Source organism: Polypterus senegalus, chromosome 10, assembly GCF_016835505.1.
Source record: "Polypterus senegalus isolate Bchr_013 chromosome 10, ASM1683550v1, whole genome shotgun sequence".
NCBI classification, from domain to species: Eukaryota; Metazoa; Chordata; class Cladistia; order Polypteriformes; family Polypteridae; genus Polypterus; species Polypterus senegalus.
The window spans coordinates 100048106-100069139 of NC_053163.1; the positions used below are offsets into that span (position 1 = coordinate 100048106).

A 21034-nucleotide genomic window follows, 5' to 3' on the forward strand; every position below is an offset into this window, starting at 1 on the left:
ACTATGTGAATATTGAAGATGGGAGCATGCTGTGCTTTATCAGACATTGACCACACAGGAAAGGGGCAAAAGTAAAAGAGTCTAAGAAGATACTGTGACATTAATGAAGGATACTGTGATATGGTTCACCTATACTGCATACACAAAGACATACTGTATACACAAAACAAACAGAAATTAAAAGTGTACTTTCTAGAATAACAACACTGTTGATGGTAGTGTAGAGAGTACACAAAATTTAAATGCTACATTCATTTTTCTTAAGCCCAGTGCCTTTTGCAGGGTCTTATGTCATTTACCTGTGAGACAAATATTTTAACCATCTGCCAGTGAGATTTTCAGACTAAAATCCTTAAAGCTATACACTTGTATTATGCAGTTCAGGGTACTTTATATACACTAGATTAGGCAGCATCAATTAGTTTATTTCCCCTGGACTAGATTTTTATAAAAATGTATGTGAAATAAAATGTTTATTATGGGAACTCCCTTTTCATTTATGTAAAAATAATAGAATAATTTGTGCACTGATACGTCTAAACATTATTTTTTCTCTTATCTCTTTTGAGTTTAGGTGTATGATGTATATATTATGTATATATTGTCACACACGTGCGCGTGGGAGACAGCTAAAGGGTCTGAATGAGAGCAATTCCACGCCAGACCAGGGGGTGGTGGAGTGCACTGACTCTTTATCTCACTTCTCTGCAGACCAGTTATGGGAAATTCTGCTTGACCCTGATGGCGTCACTTCTGGTTTTGGGCCTAATGATGTCAGTTCTATTTTTTTGGGGTCCATTGATGACATCACTTCTGGTCTTGGGCCTGATGATACCACTTCCAGTTTCGGGGCCATCAATGACATCACTTCTGGTCCCGGCCCTGATGACACCACTTCCAGTTCCCGCCCCACTGACGTAACTTCTGCTTGCCTTCAAAATCGCCATTTTGACCATCTCAAATCAGTTTTGTTCTGGACTCCAATCTGTACACTTGCATTTAATTTTGCAGCCAGGAAATAATATACCGATGACTGCCCCAAAGTTTGTTTGTGTCTTTTCTCGAGTTTGTCACGTAGCCGGTAGGATGGTGGATGTCCTGAAGAACCAGGACCCGGACCTGACACATGTCCAGGTGAGAAAGTACTGTGAGCGAGTTTACGAGTGGGGAGTTCGTCCTGTGTTTCGGAAAAACCTGGTGCAGGCTCTGCTCCCAATACACTTAACTGGATAAGCTGAGACAAAGTGGGCTTATTACAGCTTCACCCTGCCAGTCTGGAGATTCCACATGCAGGAGTGGTGATTATAAATGGATTTAAAACTGAGGCCTTATTTGATTCTGGAAGCAACATTGCCATTGTTGCCCATTAATATATGCTACCGCGACAGTGGCTAAAATTTAAGACTAGTCTAACCTGCGTCCATGGGGAAACCCACTGCTACAGGTCTGCCACCTGTGTAGCCAATTGCGAAGGATCGCTAAAAAAGTTATCCATAGTGGTCCTTCCGAATCCACCTTTTCCAATGATACTGGGGTGAGACTAATCTAAAATTAAAAGCGGTTCGGCTCTTCCCACTCCTCAGCCAAAGTCAGGCCTAGTTGTAGACAGAGACAATACGTCTCAAGCTGCCTCCACGCTGTGTACCCAGCCGGTGGAGAGAGACAATGCGGCCACTCAGTGTGACGTGGCAGTTCCCAGGCTTTCACAGGAAGATACTTCATCAACCAATGCTGCGGCAGAATGGGAGAAACCACACCCCTTGAGGTCAGTCCTGACCCTCTCTTCATCTTTATCAGAAATGCTGGCTTCTTTTAAAAGGGAACAGTGGAATAACGATTCCATTAAATTTGCAAAAAATGCAGTTGCTCTTGTCAATGGCCAGCACACTCATCAGCCAATGCCACAGGGTCCTCACTTTGTTTTAGAAAACCACCTTTTGTATTGGGTAGTGGAGCATGAGGGGGAGGTGCAGAAGCTGCTGCTTATCCCACAGACATTCAGGCAGCAGGTATGAGAATTAGCACACGCTCACCTCCTAGGAGGCCATTTGGGCACCAAAAAAACTGGAGCAGATTAAGCTTCGTTTACATTGGCCAGGAATCAATGATGTTCATCGCTTTTGCACATCCTGCCCAGAATGTTAATTGCTCCTGTCATTCTCTTTCCCCTGATTGGTGACCCATTTGAAAGAATTGGAGTTGAAATAGTAGGAACCCTCAACCCGATATACCCGATATACCTGATATCCCGAAGCTGTTCCAATTGGTAGAGGTATTTGTATGAGTCAGCATCCCTAAGAAAGTCCTGATGAAGCAAGGGACACCTTTCACCTCTGAGACGTTCTGGGAAACAGCCAAGTTACTTGAAATAAAGCATCTAAAGACTGTGGTGTATCATCCTCAAACCAATGGTCTGGTAGAGAGGTTTAATCAGACTCTCAGACAAATGCTACACAAGGTGGACAACGAGGATAGAAGGAACTGGGATCAGCTCTTCCCCCTCATCCTTTATTACGACCGAGGCACGTCTCTCCACCCGGGAGAGCGAGTCATAGTCCTTTTTCCTACCTCCCATTCTAAGTTACAAGCCCACTGACATGGTCCATATGAAGTTAAGGAGAAGAAAGGACTCGTTGACTATTTGCTGAAACAACCCAATTGTCAACACAGTGAGCGGGTCTATCATGTAAATCTGCTGAAGCCGTGGAAGGACAGAGATCCTGATCCCTCCTCTAGTCAGCCCCGCTCACTCTTTGCTCATATATATAACCTTAATGCTGGTGAGGATTTAAGTCCCAGACAGCGACAGGAGCTGGAAACACTTATCCTGTCCATCCCGGAAAAAGTGAGTGAAAAACCTGGGAGGACCTCTCTGATTGCGCACGATATTGTGACAGAACCTGGAGCTGTATTTCGAGAATGCCTATATTACCTTACCAAGGCAAAAAGAACTTGAGATCAAGTGCATGCTGGAACTAGGAGTAATAGATGAATGTCATAGTCCCTGGTCTAGTCCCATCATATTGGTCAGTAAGCCAGTAACTTAATCAAGTCTCCTAGTTTGATGCCTATCCAATGCCGCGAGTGGATGACCTCCTCGAGAGGCTATGACAAGCAAAATACTTGACATGACAAAGGTATACTAGCAGATTCCTTTAATGAACTCCGCAAAGGTTAAGACTGTGTTTAGTACCCCTAGTGGTCACTGGCAGTATCGTGTCCTTCCATTTTGGGTTTCCAGCACCTGGTAAATAAAGATGCTCCAGCCTCATAACTCGTATAGTGCTGCCTACCTGGATGATGTGGTCATCTATTCCAGCACGTGGAAGAAACACCTACAGCAGGTCTGAGCGGTATTATGGAGACTTCGTGAGGCTGGCCTTTAGATTAATGCCAAGAAATGCTTCTTTGGATTAAACAAAATTAAGCATTTAGGCTACCTGGTGGGTTGGGGTACCATGAACTCACAGTGCTCCAAAATAGATGCCATATTGAAATGGCCCTTTTCGCAAACCAAGCGGCAGGTCCAAGTCTTTCTCGGCTTAACAGGGTACTACCACTGGTTTGTGTCTGGATTCTCAGAGAAAGCGGCACCATTGACTGATTTGACAAAGAAGAAGGCCCTGAACAATGTGGTATAGACTGATAAGACAGACACTGCATTTAGTGACTTGAAACAGGCCCTTACGTAAGCACCAGTTTTGAAAGCAGCTAACTTTTCTTTACCTTTCATTCTCTAGATGGACGTTTCGGACAGAGGCCTGGGTGCCGTGCTGAGCCAGAGTGTTGATGGTGTTGAACATCCCATCATGTTCCTGAGTCAAAAACTGTTGGAACTAGAGACTAAGTATGCGGCAGTGGAGCGGGAGGCCTTGGCTATCAAATGGGCAATTATGCAGCTGAGGTTCTAATATATATATATATGTATACAGTGGTGTGAAAAACTATTTGCCCCCTTCCTGATTTCTTATTCTTTTGCATGTTTGTCACACAAAATGTTTCTGATCATCAAACACATTTAATCATTAGTCAAATATAACACAAGTAAACACAAAATGCAGTTTTTAAATGATGGTTTTATTATTTAGGGAGAAAAAATCCAAACCTACATGACCCTGTGTGTAAAAGTAATTACCCCCTGAACCTAATAACTGGTTGGGCCACCCTTAGCAGCAATAACTGCAATCAAGCGTTTGCGATAACTTGCAATGAGTCTTTACAGCTCTGGAGGAATTTTGGCCCACTCATCTTTGCAGAATTGTTGTAATTCAGCTTTATTTGAGGGTTTTCTAGCATGAACCGCCTTTTTAAGGTCATGCCATAGCATCTCAATTGCATTCAGGTCAGGACTTTGACTAGGCCACTCCAAAGTCTTCATTTTGTTTTTCTTCAGCCATTCAGAGGTGGATTTGCTGGTGTGTTTTGGGTCATTGTCCTGTTGCAGCACCCAAGATCAATTCAGCTTGAGTTGACGAACAGATGGCCGGACATTCTCCTTCAGGATTTTTTGGTAGACAGTAGAATCCATGGTTCCATCTATCACAGCAAGCCTTCCAGGTCCTGGAGCAGCAAAACAACCCCAGACCATCACACTACCACCACCATATTTTACTGTTGGTATGATGTTCTTTTTCTGAAATGCTGTGTTCCTTTTACGCCAGATGTAACGGGACATTTGCCTTCCAAAAGTTCAACTTTTGTCTCATCAGTCCACAAGGTATTTTCCCAAAAGTCTTGGCAATCATTGAGATGTTTCTTAGCAAAATTGAGACGAGCCCTAATGTTGTTTTTGCTTAACAGTGGTTTGCGTCTTGGAAATCTGCCATGCAGGCCGTTTTTGCCCAGTCTCTTTCTTATGGTGGAGTCGTGAACACTGACCTTAACTGAGGAAAGTGAGGCCTGCAGTTCTTTAGACGTTGTCCTGGGGTCTTTTGTGACCTCTCGGATGAGTCGTCTCTGCGCTCTTGGGGTAATTTTGGTCGGCCGGTCACTCCTGGGAAGGTTCACCACTGTTCCATGTTTTTGCCATTTGTGGATAATGGCTCTCACTGTGGTTCGCTGGAGTCCCAAAGCTTTAGAAATGGCTTTATAACCTTTACCAGACTGATAGATCTCAATTACTTCTGTTCTCATTTGTTCCTGAATTTCTTTGGATCTTGTCTAGCTTTTGAGGTGCTTTTGGTCTACTTCTCTGTGTAAGGCAGCTCCTATTTAAGTGATTTCTTGATTGAAACAGGTGTGGCAGTAATCAGGCCTGTGGGTGGCTACGGAAATTGAACTCAGGTGTGATACACCACAGTTAGGTTATTTTTTAACAAGGAGGCAATTACTTTTTCACACAGGGCCATGTAGGTTTGGATTTTTTTTCTCCCTAAATAATAAAAAACATCATTTAAAAACTGCATTTTGTGTTTACTTGTGTTATATTTGACTAATGGTTAAATGTGTTTGATAATCAGAAACATTTTGTGTGACAAACATGCAAAAGAATAAGAAATCAGGAAGGGGGCAAATAGTTTTTCACACCACTGTATATATATATATATATATATATATATATATATATATATATATATATATATATATATATATATATATATATACATATATATATATATATATATATATACATATATTGTAAAAGACTCAAGAGAAAACAACATAAAGGTTTGGGGTTTCCGGCCCCGTATATTGCAGACAAATCCACAATCAAAACTCAAAAGACAGGTCAAATTATATAAACTCAAACAGTTCATATGCGCAACGCCATACAAGACGTCGGTGGCCATTTTATAAGGGAGGAGCTGGAAGTGGAGGAATGCTGGGAAGGAACCGTGAGGAAGGATGGGACTGATGACGTCAAGAAAGATGGTGGAGGAAGGGCGGAAGTAACGTACTGCGGGAATGAGGCTTATGGTGGCGGAGCATCTTTTTTCCTGGAAAAAAGCAGAGGAGAAAGGTTAGAACCCCACCACTCCCTGCTGGCGAACGTCTTCCGGAGCATGTTAAGGTCCGTCCGCGGTCTCCTATTCGCGCGTGACAATATATATATATATATATATATATATATATATATATATATACAGGCAAGAATAGTGTTTTGGGGCACCTTGCAGCCAACCCCATATAATTAAACAAGTTGGTAATGAAAAAATCACTTGTCCAGCTGGGAGTTCTCTCGATTTAAGAGGCATTCTCGCAGGAAGAGGTGGATCCAGGCGGAATGACCCTGGAAGTGACGTTAAAGGTAGGTCAGTGTCAACCTTCCTTTTTGCAGAGGGAGGAGAAGAGAGATTATTACGCCATATCATGTCTTGGTGGACAATTACAATCACTCAAGCCCTTCAGCTGTTTCTCACATATAGTATATATAAGGGGAGACCCAAAAATTCATGGTATCAGTCTGCCGTGTGGCATTGTGCTAAGTTAATCTAGTGTGTATTTCTGGTATGGATGATAGCACTGCTGCCATGCAACAAGGGTGCTGGGGTTCACATTCCAGGTTCCTGTGTCCGCATATATTTCCTCTAGGTGCTCTGGTTTTCCTCCCACAGACAAAAGGCATGCAGATTAGTCAGAAGCCCTGATGAAAACAAATGTCCCAAGCCCGACTTCTCCCACAACTTTTCCTACCTTTTGGACCATTTGTGCATCCCTACAAAGGTCCTTCATCTTATTACGTCTCTTTCTTTTAAATTGAAGCAAGTAGAATTCTATTCATCAATAAAATGAATAAAGATTTCACCAGGAATTCCAACACTTTGCTACTTTCTCTGTTAATTTTAAAATTTATATAACTTAATATAACATTTTTAAAACCATTTAATCCATTTTGGGTACATAGGGGGAACACAGGAGCCATTCCTGGATGGGGTGGCTGCCTACTGTAGGACCTACTCATATGCTAACCCAAATGGTTAAATTTATAATTATCATTTATCTGAATTCTTGTCTTTAGCATATGGGGGGTAAACACAAGTACATGGAATATAAACCCAAATCAGACATTAGGACATTGTGCATGTTTGATGAATGTCAACCAGGTGTAGTATTAAAACCCAGGACACAGGATCCATGAGGCAACTCTGGTAACCACTTGGTCACCATGCCTGGAATATCCTAAATAAGACCTAAATGTCAAGTAAAGTATTCTAACAGCTGACTTTAATTATCAGTTTAGCTCTCTTTTTCACACAAGCAATGACCACCAACCACACTTTGCCCAGACGCTCCACTGTACACTACCATAACCTACAAAATGTTCCTGCCAAACACCCTGTGTAAAACATGGACTAAGACAAGAGATAAATACATTTTGATTACGGTGTAAATATGCAATTGTATAGAAAACAGTATAGATTAAAAAATCTAGATAAATGACCAAAATATATTTAAGGTTTATTTTAATTTAAAGTGATGATAGCTGATTACATATCAGAAGAAGTTAAGAACTTACTAAGCAAGTGAGTGAAATTAATTCAAAAACTTAAGAAGAATATGAAATGCCTCAGAAGACAAGTGGCACTGGGAAAATGAATAATTCAAAATAGGATTATCAAATAAATTGAGTTCACAGCTCTGGCAAGTCAAAGAGTGAGCTTGCTTGGCAAAGTAATATTCAAATTGTCCCAAAATAAAGATAATAGCTTAGCTATTGTAAAACAAAATGACACTACTAGATTTATAAAATACATTCCTTTGTTATCTAACTTGTATGATATTCTGTACAAAAAGATATTTCTTTGTAACATTATTTTTCTGTGTGTACCACTTTTGTTAAAAGAAGAAAAATTCAAGGACATTAATTGAATTCAAATGCAAAAAACAATGATAGTGTATAAACCATGAACAGCTCTGATAAAATGCCAGTTAAATAAAATTTTCTTTATGAATTAAAGTTTGCATATCCTTTTTGAATATACCAGATAAAGCACTTAGTCTGATATGTAAAGCCATGTAGACATTTTTGATTCTGATCTTTTTGATTTTGATCATGTCAATTGTTGTTCTATTATCATCTCAACTTTAAAGCATTATCAATAGTAATAATTATTCATTATTGTACATTTACCAAACATTTTCTTTTACATCCTCGGCTTGAAAATAGTGTGACAAGCCATATTAACTTTTAGAGATATGCTGACATGCAGCTGTCTCTAAATACCATTGAGATATCTTGAAGTATGTGCATTTAAACATCTGTAAAACACATTTTAGCATATCTCAAATAAATTTAACAAACTGTCAACAATAAAGTGAATTCTTAAAATGAAAAAGAAATCATTAAAGATCACCAAGGGAGTTCTGCCTGCTAAAAGCCATAACATCATTAGGTTGAGTCATTCATTTTTATACTGTACATGCTAACTCTAGGCAGGGCAGAATATTTTATATTCTTTACTTTGGTGAATTGTTTTTCAATAGTCATGCAATGCCCTCTTTGATAAATTGTTTCTTTCTGGCAAGTTTGTCTCTTTTTTTAGTTTTTTCACCCCTAGAGAGTGTACACATCTTGTTGAGTGGCACCTGTGTGGTTTCTATGGCACCACATGTGTTGCTGAATGATGATGGTTCAGTTATTTTCAGCTGGCTGGTTTGTTTTTTGTTTTTTTGTTTCTGTTTCTTTCCTTTTTGTCAGAGGTGTTGGTAAGCAACGTACACACAGTTCCTCTCTTCATTGTTTTCAGTGCAGTCTCCTGGCCCTCACCCAGCCAGAAGTTGCAATGTTCTGTGCTTCTGCTCCACCAGCCAGTCTTGATCCTTCCCAGTAGTGTTCTTTGTTCTTGCTCCATTACCTAGGAATTAGCCTGCTTCACTGATTGGAGGCTGCCCTGCTCTTATTTTCTCATTAGCTGCCATTGTTTTTCTGCCTTCTTCTTCTCCTTGCAGGTGACAGCAGAGGATGTGCAATGAAATGATCCGTATCAGGTCACCAACTTTGATAAATTACTGTAAAAGTTTTCCCTGATTCTAAACCTGGCAGGTCCCTGTGGAAAATTCTCATTTGCCCCCCATATTGTGAAACTCTTTGACTTCTTTGACAGTTTTGCTTTTAATTTGTGCCTTCCATTAGATAGAGAGCTCAATTTCTCCTTTAAAAATATTTTTCATTGAAACATTTCTTTGTAAGGACCTACAGCTTTTTTCAACAATATGTATTCCCAATAATTAACTACTTAATTAACTAGCTAACTACTACTTAACTACTCAGAGAGCACACATTAAATATCAGGTGAGCATAAAGGAAAACTTATTATTCTTGATTCCTTGTTACCAGCCCCGTCAATGCAACTGATTGTGTCTTAGTTGATGGTGCTATTGGCATACAAGCTCACTACTGAGGAATTGCTGCACTCCATAGCTGTTTAATCAAATTCCACTGATTCTCATACGTTTCCATGCTCATTACTCATTAACATGTATGCTTTTACTGCACATTTAACAGTATATTCTCAGTTCGAGTTATTGGAGCTAGCTGGTCAATTTCTAAATTTTGGCATGGTTTTCTTAAGTAAATACAAATACTTATTATTATTTAAAACAGCTATCTGGTACTTTTTCATTTTGGTTATATGTATCTGTTCTTGTATCCAGGGTTTAATGTGTGCTTAGACAAAAATTCTGTCAGGAAATTCATCCTTTTTGACATTATTATATATTCGTCCAATGGTCTATTTTTTTATCCTGTATGATCAACAAACCCAGGCAAGGTGAACCCTGGAAATGACCCTTAAGATAGACAATAAAAAAGGCTGTCATCATATAATAAATCCCTTCACAGCAGTCAATAAATTAGAAGAATAGATTGCATAATACTTACTTTTCAATATTTCATAGTAGATGTAATGTAAGAGCTAAGAAATCAATATTCGTTCTTCTGCAGAAGGTTTTTGTAGAGTTTTTATGTTCATCCCTGTTTACTGTCTCAGGAGAAAACAAACCACGTTTTTTTCCTTCTGTAATGATGCTTTTCCAAATTAGGAAATTCATATCAGTTGTTTAGCAGCATATTACTGTGAAATAATTAAAAAGTATAAAAATGTTCATTTCCTGTATCATTTATAATATTTACATTTTATTCAGTGTTTCTTATTGAAAGTGCAATGCTAAATAATCCAAGATCTTCATAAGCACTGAAGACTACATTCAGATGTGGGTACATTAGCCAGACCATTGGTGATAACAGATCAGTTATTATTATTATACTTGTTTATTACTTATTCTAACTGATAAAAGCAATTGAAAAAAGCCAGTTGTATACTGTAGCAGGCAATCTAGTGGTACCATAGAGACCCATGTGCTTAACACATCTACTGCTTATTTTATGAACTCATATTAAAACATCTGAAAAACTGCCAATATGGTTAAGTTAAATCTGAATTATATTGTGTATACTTCCGTGACAAGAATAAAATGGGTGACATTAATCTAGATATAATTTTGATTAAATTGGAAATATCTTACAGAAGGAAAATTTTGTATGCCTAGTGCCATGTTGTGTCGTGCTGATTTTAGTCATAAACACAGTGTACTGACTAACTTGGTTTTCCATTGCTTGCTCAATAGACACCAGTTTGTCATAATCAGGACTCCCCAGCCGCTCCACTCCTTATCTGTTAGTGCTCCCTGCACAGGTTCTGTTGGCTAATGTGAAAGACTACTCTGGAAATAACACAAAACCAGGCTATAACAAGCCAAATGACATAAATTAGGATTAGCATTAGGTGCATTGGTAGCATTGCCAAAAGAAGTGTTTTTTTTTTATGCATTACCATTTCCTTAACTTTGTTTTTATCACAGAGGTTTGTAAACTGCAGATAAGTGAAACACCATTGCCCTTACATTCAGGCATTTTCTGAACCTACTTACTTACTTAATGTAACTCAACATTTGCAAGGAGGTGGAATCTTTTCTGACAGCTTGGCCAAAAGATCCTAGATGGGGGCTAATTTCACATGGCACACTTATGGACAACCCAAGCCAATTAATCTAACAGCACATTTTTGGGGAATAGAAGTATACAGAGAAAAAGCCACTGTCTCAATGTGTGTCTTTTACTGTATATATTGTTTAGCTTAATTTAAATCTTTCTGTTCGTGTACAAATGCAAAATTAATACAGCTTCCCTTAAGAGGTGTCCAGAAGTTTGGAAGAGAGGGAAAATGATCTAACATCAATGCATTTTGATATAACAGAAATTCAGAAAAGAGTCACATTTATTGATTCCCACTTAGACAGCTTGGTACATTGGAGGTGGTTTATGGTTAGAGCAAGATAATGTTTTTACAGGGCATCACTGCTTGTCATGATGTCCACAGGGCCTTAGGCTTCTTTTTCGGTTCAATATTTATTTTACTGTGACATCAAGCTAGGTTGCACAACAAATAAATCTGTCCAAATGCAGGATTGTCAGTCTTCTTGTGGTCATCTTTTGTGATTAAACCAGCTGTGTTTTCCAAAGCTGAAGAAACCCTCATAACACAAAGCCGGGAAAAACACTAAAATGTGCATAGCTTTATATTAAAATCAGAATCAGAATCACAACATGCGTGATTATGAACAAGTAAACAGGAAGTCAATATTTAAAGAAAAACCTGGATTTACATTTTTCACACAAAAAAACAAACTGAAATAAAAGCATACTGAACCAATGTGATCAGTTTCAGCTTCATTGCCTGATTTAGTAAATTACAAAATAAAAATTAAAAAAGCTCCAGCAGATTACCAGACATTCATCTTACATTATTGGAGCTGATGTGGATGATTTGGTAAGTGTGTGTCAGAAGACAATGTTGAAAAACTGAAAATCATCTAAATCAGCAAGGATACTTATTGTAAGGGAACCACATAATACCACTCCAGAACCTCTTCTCTTCTCAGTGCCATGCATCTTTTTATTAAGATGATATCAGAGATAATAAAAAAGAAATTCAGTAAGTGTAGAGTTTTTCATATCACGTAACCATTTTAGATAAAAACACATGATCAAGCTGATAGAAGCAGTTAGCAAAGAATCTGTTTTCAAATTATGTAAATATTTTAGAATTTCTGTATAAGTTTTAATCTATCTTGTCTCTATTTGTTTTATTTTATTTGTATCTGTTATTGGAAGCAATTGAGACAATTGAGAAGGCAAATTTCATGTTTTTTTTCTGTAAACATAACTAAATAAAAACTTTGAATCTGAAACTAAATTACACTGAGAGAAAACAGTCAGAAAATGAACGCTTATGATCAGTTTACATCAGAGCAGTGCTGATACCCGCTATACATTTTTTGTACCTGATTATAATAACATGTCAGATATTTGTGGGAGAAATGATTATTGAAAAATCAGGAGTGGTCTTCCCTAGACTTTCTTGTATACTCAGTTATGGGGATGGATATATGAGGAGTAAACTGCAAGGCAATGATTATATTTTATATTATGTACATAAAAGAACCATCAACATCAAATCAAATCAAATTAATATATTGAATAATTATTATAAAAGTAAAGTTGAATAAATCGGACTCTGTAGCTGAATGAATAAAGGGTAAAGTACCACTTCCGGTTAACGGAAATGGCCCTAAAGTTGATAGAAATCTATGTTTTGTACCTAATACTTGTATGCAAAATTTAGCTGACCTAAGTGAAAGCATACTCAAGTTATTGTGTTTACATATACACACCCACACAGACAGACACAATTCCAAAAATGATATTTTCGGACTCAGGGAGATCTAAAATGGAAATGGAATTTTTGGAGGATTCCAGTGCTTTCTCTGTACTTCGTATACGTGAGTTAGGGAGGTCTAAAACATTGGGATTCATCAAAATCTCGGCATTGAATCTTTGGATGATTACAATAATTTCCCTATATTTAGTATATGAGAAAGTAAAAAAGACTCAGCATATCCATCCATCCATTATCCAACTCACTATATCCTAACTACAGGGTCATGGGGATCTGCTGGAGCCAATCCTAGCCAACACAGGGCACAAGGCAGGAAACAAACCCCGGGCAAGACATCAGCCCACCACAGACTCAGCATATCCACCTAAATAAAACACAAGCATTTGTGTGTCTGTCCAGTTGCAATGTCTCTGACATTCCAACAGATGGCACATCACAAATATTTGTAGTAATGTAATGCATTGCATTTTTCATTTCAACAGATGATGCATCAGAAACATTTATGCTGCCTTTACAAATCCCATACAAATTGGCATATAACAGAGACGCATTAATTACATTTGTTATTCCATCTGACAGTACATCACAAACACTTGTAATAATGTATTTTATGAATGAAAAATGTGATGCTTCGTATTACTACATGCATTACAAAATACATTCCAATGTATGCTGCACTGCAAACGTTAATCCTGAGGTTATGCAAAGATTACTTAGATTTCAACCCATCTTAAAAGTGTAGCACAGCTAGTTTACAATGAAAGGATATAATATTATCAAATTAAATTAGGTAAAATATAAATTATTTACCCATTTTTTTCCACTTCCCCAAGGCCACTTCACTTTCTAATTGCATCCTGGACATTTTGCATGTTTACACTGCTCATGTTACAAACTATATGATAAAATGTAGCATAATCAGCACCATTCATGTTAACATTATCCTTTGTTATGGAATAGAAACCCACATACACATAGGTAAGAAACAAAATCACAATGCAGGTATTAGATTATCTAAATCACTATTTATTTATATCTCATCACTGAGAAATCTTAATGTTGCATGCAGTGCACAATTTGTGAATATATTTATCTGCCACAGTATACAAATGTTATACAAAGTGGATACAAACTCTAACCCATGTTGCAAGTCATTTATATATAATTTATTTTAACAGAGTTAATATTTGCATATTTATTAAGTCCCAGCTACACTTTTATAATTCTTCTTTTGTTATTATATTCTTGGCCCTCTAATTAAACTGTGATAACGCTCTGCTTTTTCAGAATGTCTCAAGAAACCTCACCTTTCTGAAGTGTGAAAGCTGAAATTCAAGAGTCAAGAGGGACTGTCAGATTCTTTCACAAAAAAAACAACAGATAAGACTCTCATTCAGCCACTCATCTAGAAACAATCAATAAGCTAGCAAGAGAGTTGTGTAGACATTAAGCTCTGCCTGCTCACCATTGTGTAAATGAATAAGTGTCTAAAGGTACAGCAGGTATCAGCACTCTTTCCATTTCATATAGCATCTAGGTATTATATACCTGTCGTTAAAACAGCTTTGCAATCTTGAACTTATAAAGGACCTAATAGATATACAGTAACTTGTAACTGCTGTGTGAATGTATCAGAAACAAAATGTGTCTGAAAATGGCATTACTTCTCTTTTCAATTTCAATTGTATAACCGCCTTACCCAGCTTAGCTTATGGCGAGCCAACAACACTATGCAGAACATGCCAATCCATCACAGAGCACACTCACTCATACTAGGCTAGGTGAATCTAACTTACACAACTGTCATTGCTTCTTGTACTTTTCAACTTTTTTCTTTTAGTTTTTTTTGGTATCATTACTTTAAACTGGAGCCAATCACCCTTAGTAATGTAGATGACACTCACTAAAATGTTCCCTGTTCACAGATGATACTTTAGTTTTTCTTTATGATGCCCACTTTGATTCCTTCTTATTATTAACCTATTTCGTTCATATGATGGCTTGTCTAGCTATAAATCAACTAATCCAAATTGTCCTGTATTGTCAGTCTGCCCTTTCTCCTAATGTCATGTTGGTAAGCTCAATTTAATGCCTTGGTATTGATATCTCTGTATATTATAGTGAGATATTGATGTGTGTAATTATTGTAATTTTTTCAGAAACGTTCCACAGTCCTTCTTCTATTTGTTGTCTCTTACTATGTTTGATTGGCCATTATCAAAATGACCATTGTTTCTTTTTTTAATTTTTTTAGGACCATGCATCCCTATTTCTCTTATTGGCATGAGGTATAACTCTGTTATCCCCTTCTTTCTTTGGATAAGCAAAATGTCTTTTTGGAAATATGCATCAATCTATGAAAGCCTGAAAGCATTGGTGTCCCTACTACTGTAGCTCTACAACTGTAGCAGTGGTCATTCACTCTTTGTTCAATTGGGAATCCTCATATTAACCCACCTTTTGTGCCCACCAGAAGCTTTCATTAATGTCCAGATGTCCTTAGTATTAAACTGAATAGCAGAGATTATTTAGGGACAGATGAGAAGTCAGGCCTACCCAAAACTAGAGTTATTAAAATTGGAAGTCATTAAAAAATCAGCTAAGAAAGTATCCCAAAACTGATCTGTCTCATAATTATTCCCTTTTATCATTCAAAATGATATTGCCTATGACTACCAGATTCAGAAAATTCCATTGCCCAAATAAACCAAAACACAAAATATCAATACTCAGGAAATTAATAATCTTGCTAAATAAATGGCATTTAGTAAAATGCAAGGGAAAAAATCACAATACCATCATGACTGTTGGCTGCCATTTAAATTTCTGCCACTCAGATTTAAATTTGAATTGAATATTGGTCTGTGTTTAAACATCAAAATGTTAATGACAAGATTCTTGATCCAAACTGAGCTTGATATATGGCTTATGACTCTTGTAATTTGGCATCAGGTTAAGAGGCATCTTGGATCCTTTCCAGTTTGGTTCCCTGCATCACCTTCCTGATCTGGTTGGACTGGGGTATTAGGAAGTATGGTGACATTTTTAATGATTCAGTGCTCATAGTGTCCAAAGCTCTAGATTGTCTGTTCTCTTCTCCTCCCAGGGACAGTGGTGTTTTGACAATCTTTCCTTTTTCTTCATTCCCTTTTTTTTAAATTCATTGATTGTAAAAACTGTGGTAGTTCTCTGTAAAAGCTTCTAGTCTGCTTTACTCGTTTTAGATGAATCACCTCCCCTTCTAGTCCACTCTTTCTTTGGAAACCAATTTTTAAACAACAACAACATTTATTTATATAGCACATTTTCATACAAACAGTAGCTCAAAGTACTTTACATAATAAAGAATAGAAAAATAAAAGACACAATAAGAAAACAAAATAAGTCAATATTAATTAACATAGAATAAGAGTAAGGTCCAATGGCCAGGGTAGACAGAAAAAACAAACAAAAAAAAAACTCCAGACGGCTGGAGAAAAAAATAAAATCTGTAGGGATTCCAGACCATTAGACTGCCCAGTCCTCTCTCAGACCTTTCCTTCTTCAAAATACCATTACCATCAATAGGTTAAGTTTACAATTGTGCATCATCTGAACTCTGTCATCGCAGCCGACAGGACTGGCTACTGGTCAGTACTATCACCGTTGCTCTTTAAACTGCTACTTTCCTTAATTTGGCATTCATCTTTCTTCTTCTGGACCTTTCAGCTTTGCCTTTTACTTCTGTTCAGCAAAGTCTTTTTTCCCAGTGAACAACTGTTCCTAAACACTTCTGTCCTCTTGCTCTAAATGTCACATTTCTCGTTCACCTAACTTCTGCAAGTTCTCCATCTTTAATTGATTACTACTAGAGCTCTTTGTGTCATTGATCAACACGTCTCTCTAGCTCTCTACCTTTTTTCTCACCCTGTGGCTTTTTTTCTTGAATTTTCTCTTCTTGTATGATGCGAGCTTCTGGTGGGTGATAAGTTTAGGTGTTGCAGGGTGGTGGTGGTGGTATGTTTCAGGCACAATTTCTTTATGTGACTTATAACTGGTTGCTTTTAATCTTTACGTCTCATCAAACCACTGTGTAACTGTCTATCTATTTTTCTTTAAAATTCATTAGTTTGTGCTAACACCTGCAGGAACACTGGATTTCTTGCGGTGCTAAGTGTGATTAAGAATTAATCAATTATATCAGGACTGCAATATTTCACATTTTAATCAGACTTTAAGTAAAAAAAAAAAAAGATTAATGAATTAGTCTATATTTTATAATGCACCATCCATAATGAGTGCTATTGAAAAAGTAATTTATAAATCATTCAAGAGTATAATCATAAAATCAAGGAATGAAAAAATATGGGTGAACAGATCTAAGAATTAAAATGTTGAATAAATATAATTTGAAAAACTTTCACACTTGAATAATGATGTGAGCTATAGTGCCAGTGTCTTGAGTTGTCTTTCTGTTGTTGCCTCCATTGATGGCTTATTCCACTCACTAAAGGGATTCTCCTACAACGTAGCTAGCATGCTCTCTTACATAACTGATAGCTACAGTTTCTACAGCAAAATATGAAACAAGACATTAGAAAATAAGACCTGTTTTGATGAGAGCAGACCTTTCACCGCCACAAACTTGTCAATCATCTGCCTAATTTCTCCATATAATCTCCAGCCCGCTAATTCATAGTCACATGGAGCTGAATTGGAGCATATCCTGACAGCACTGGGTGCCAAGCAGAATCCAACAATACAATACAATGCAATACAATAATATACAGTTTATTTTTATATAGCTCAAAATCACACAAGAAGTACCGCAGTGGGCTTTAACAGCCCTGCTTTTTGACAGCACCCCAGCCTTGACTGTCTAAGAAGACAGTAAAAACTCCCAAAACAACCCTTGTAGGGGAAAAAAATTGGAAGAAACCTTGGGAAAGGCAGTTCAAAGAGAAACCCCTTTCCAGGTAGGTTGGGCGTGCAGTGGGTGTAAAAAAAAGGGGGGTCAATACAATACAATACACAGAACAGAACACAAGTAATCCTTAATACAATATAATAGTGAAATAGAAATCTTACAAGTACAGAGCAGAATTCAACACTAGGTGATATCATATAATATGATTTGGATTTGTTCAGAGTCCTGGAGACCTCAGCCATCAAGCTGCATCCCCCATTGGCCATTCGACATCTGAATCATTGCGGGCCAGCCAATCAGATGAAAGGAACCCTCTACCCAATGATTCCTGTGATTCTCCATCAGAAATGAGACAGGGTGCCATTCATTCACAGGGCCTACTCACAAAGCCAAAACCACAATTTTGGATCTGGAATCACAAATTAAACTTACCTGGATATTGAGAATACTGTAGAAATAAACATGAAGATGGTGGATATCTCAGACAGTAGAGCTAACCACTGCAACAACATTCCATAAATAAGCTTACATAAGTAAACCTGCATATTACCCACACTTAAACAAACTGCAATTTAAATATTTCCTGTCTATTATTAAAATAAATTAAATGCAAAAATGCCTTCCCCTGCTACATTTGCTCTCCTGCAGGAGTTACATCAAGTCTGAGGCTTTTTATTTTCAGTGTATTATATTTAAACCTTTATTTTCCAGCACTACATAAACACCATCTCTTTCAAATAAGAAAAATTAGAAAGTAACTGATTTATGTGTCTCTAAAAATAAGTTGGACAGAAAACTGCAAAACGTAGAAATGATTTTAGTTTATCAGAGTGCCGAATTCATCTTATGAAACAAAAGGTAGTGTGCTTGTCACACACAAATAAAAAAGGGACTATCACTGATATTTACTTATGGAAATCCTGTACAGTAAGCACACAGAATTCAATTCTTTTCATCAGTATGTTTCTCTCAGAAGCAATGCTGTGTAAGCTGGGAATCACATCTTATATAACAATATTTTTAAAATATTATTCTACTTGTATGACTAAATGGCCAAATCGCTGTAGGTTGTGAAAAATGGATCTTAACAATTGTCAGACAAAGAGCAAATAATGCAGATTCTGCCCTTCTCTTTGTAGGTCATATCCATTTAAACGTGCAATGGTGCAGAGTGACATTTTCAATTGATATAAATATCACTCTTTGTTGTTAAGCACACCTTTCAAGGTGACAGAGTTCTTTAAAGTGTGCTCGACAAAGCTTTAGCTTTATCCTCAAGAAAGTCCATTTAACAGTGGAGTGAAAACAGTATAATGCAGCATATTGATGCTGTGTTAACATATTGTAAATACAATTAGTCAAGCATTTATTAATCATAGTCCACTTGGACAGAGGCAGCGGTGCAGTAAGAATTATGTTTCTGGACTTCTCTAGCGCCATCAACACCATCCAACCTCTGCTCCTTAGGGACAGGCTGACAGAGATGGGAGTAGATTCATACCTGGTGGCATGGATTGTGGACTATCTTACAGACAGACCTCAGTATGTGCGTCTCAGGAACTGTAGGTCTGACATTGAGGTCAGCAACACAGGAGTGCTGCAGGGGAGTGTACTTTCTCCGGTCCTATTCAGCCTATATACATCGGACTTCCAATACAACTCGGAGTCCTGCCACATGCAAAAGTTCGCTGACGGCACTGCTATCGTGGGCTGCATCAGGAGTGGGTAGGAGGAGGAGTATAGGAACATAATCAAGGACTTTGTTAAATGGTGTGACTCAAACCACCTACACCTGAACTCCAGCAAAACCAAAGAGCTGGTGGTGGATTTTAGGAGGCCCAGGCCCCTCCCGGACACTGTGATTATCAGAGGTGACTGTGTGCAGATGGTGAAGACCTATAAATACCTGGGAGTGCAGCTGGATGATAAATTGGACTGGACTGCCAATACTGATGCTCTGTGTAAGAAAGGACAGAGCCGACTATACTTCCTTAGAAGGCTGGTGTCCTTCAACATCTGCAATAAGATGCTGCAGATGTTCTATCAGACAGTTGTGGCGAGCTCCATCTTCTACGCGGTGGTGTGCTGGGGAGGCAGCATAAAGAAGAGGGACACCTCAAGCCTGGACAAACTGGTGAGGAAGGCAGGCTCTATTGTAGGCACGGAACTGGACAGTTTGACATCTGTGGCAGAGTGACAGGCGCTAAGCAATCTCTTGTCAATCATGGAGAATCAAATGCATCCACTAAACAGTATCATCTCCAGAAAGAGGAGCAGCTTCAGCAACAGACTGAGGAGATCGTTCCTCCCCCAAACTATACAACTCTTTAGTTCCACCCGGGGGCTAAAAATTAACTACAGAGTGTTATACCTGCCTTGCACTCTCCACCTTGCATTTTTTAACTTGCACTGCATTTTTATTGCTCTTTAATTAATATTGTTTTTATCAGTATGCTGCTGCTGGAGTATGTGAATTTCCCCTTGCGGATTAAAAAAGTATCTATCTATCTATCTATCTATCTATCTATCTATCTATCTATCTATCTATCTATCTATCTATCGATCTAGAGAGACAGAGAGCTAAGATCACATGTTTGGCATGAGTGAACACTCTTCAATAACAAGTCAAAACATTTATTTTTCTTTTAATATAAATATTAATGTGTGTGAAGCATGTGTGCACACAGAGAGAGCAACAAAAGGCAAATAAGGAAAATGAATACAAAATGATCAGATAAAATCCAAAGCCATGTTAAGCCTATATACACAAATGCTCAGAGCTCTTATCTGTCACTGATGAGGCTGCTTGCCTTTTCCTAAACATAAACAAATGTTCTCCCTCTCAGCTCTCCTCTGTTTTTTCCACTTCATCTACCAATAGGATATTGTCTCCATCCTCACTGTTATAATTGTCTAGTCTCATTAGGTTTGTTATAAATAAGCAGTCACATGGCCACTTAGGAACAGAGAATTCCCAAAAGACCTTCTTACCCACTAAATAATGATTTCTTTTGGTGACCACGATTCACTGAAGAGACAGTTCAGAGATTCATCTTTTAACTTGGTAGGTATATTTTACTATTAACACAAGGGTAGAATCCAGACCTGTGCATAATCATGGATAAGTCAATTTTTTGTTAAAATATTGGTACCTGAAATGTCAAATAACTCTCAGAGCAACAGACATCATTCCTGGCAGTGCATGCTTTACTTTTCTTCTTGGAGGCTTGCTGGGCCCTGCACCTGTCTTGTGCCACCTTTTCCTGCCTGCATTACCCCTGTCAGCAGGGTCACTTATCAAACAGGAAAGAAATAATAATGAATCAGAATGCAAAGAAAAACTTTTCATTATGACAACTACATAAAAATGTCATATCTTAACATAAAAATGAACAAAAATGTGTTCTTAAAACTGATTCACACAAACAGAACCATCACAGCATAAATGTGT

General features: G+C 37.8%; 1 long non-coding RNA gene across 1 annotated transcript in view; it reads right to left on the bottom strand.

The window, feature by feature from the left end:
• Positions 1-20813, bottom strand: part of LOC120536249 — a 71424-nt gene extending 50611 nt beyond the window's left edge. The window contains exon 1 of the long non-coding RNA XR_005635085.1: positions 20736-20813. This is a non-coding gene — a long non-coding RNA (uncharacterized LOC120536249). The remainder of the gene's footprint in view (positions 1-20735) is intronic.
• Positions 20814-21034: the final 221 nt, after the last annotated feature.